The sequence below is a fragment of the Pteropus vampyrus genome, unplaced genomic scaffold (genome assembly GCF_000151845.1).
Source record: "Pteropus vampyrus isolate Shadow unplaced genomic scaffold, Pvam_2.0 Scaffold81, whole genome shotgun sequence".
Lineage (NCBI taxonomy): Eukaryota > Metazoa > Chordata > Mammalia > Chiroptera > Pteropodidae > Pteropus > Pteropus vampyrus.
Genome location: NW_011888862.1, coordinates 943,270 through 943,989, shown reverse-complemented (window position 1 = coordinate 943,989; position 720 = coordinate 943,270).

The window sequence follows — 720 nt, the reverse complement described above, 5'->3', positions numbered from 1 at the left end:
TAAATCCTTGCCGACTGGCCCCGGGAATGAGGTGTTAGCATTCGGTAAGCACGCCATGTTGGTTCCTCCCTCGCATCTTGAAATAAGTCACACATCAGGCTGACTGAGGCCCCGCTTTTCTATAAACAAATTAAAGCAGATGTGGACCAATTAAAAAGGAAGGAGCTTTTCCATTCTCACCTTCACACCTAAAGAATGAACAGCAAGTCCATCACGTGATGACTTATTTTTATATAGATGAATTCTACAACGGATGTGGGAGTAAAGTCTTGATCAATAGACATCTGGGTCTAGACCAAAGTTTTTCAGCTATGGCTGTCTGGACATTTGGGGCCAGGTGATTTTTTTGTTGTGGGGGGCTGTCCTGTGCACTGTAGGGCGTTTAGCAGAACTCTTGCCTTCTACTCACTAGATGCGCCCTCTCCTCTCAGTTGTGACAGGCAAAAATGTCTCCGGACATTGCCAAATGTCCCCTGGGGGATGGGGGCGGATCACCCCTCCCCCCCGCCGCCACCCGCACACACATTGTAAATGGCTGAAGTAGACATACATGCAAACTTTGGGGGATGGGAGCTGATGTATGGAACAATCGCTACACCTTCATGCATTATCTCAATGAATCGTCACAATAACCCTGTGAAATAGTATTATCACATCCTCATCTTACATACAATGGGTTAAGAAGTAACTTGTACAGTCACATAACTTATAAGTAGCAAC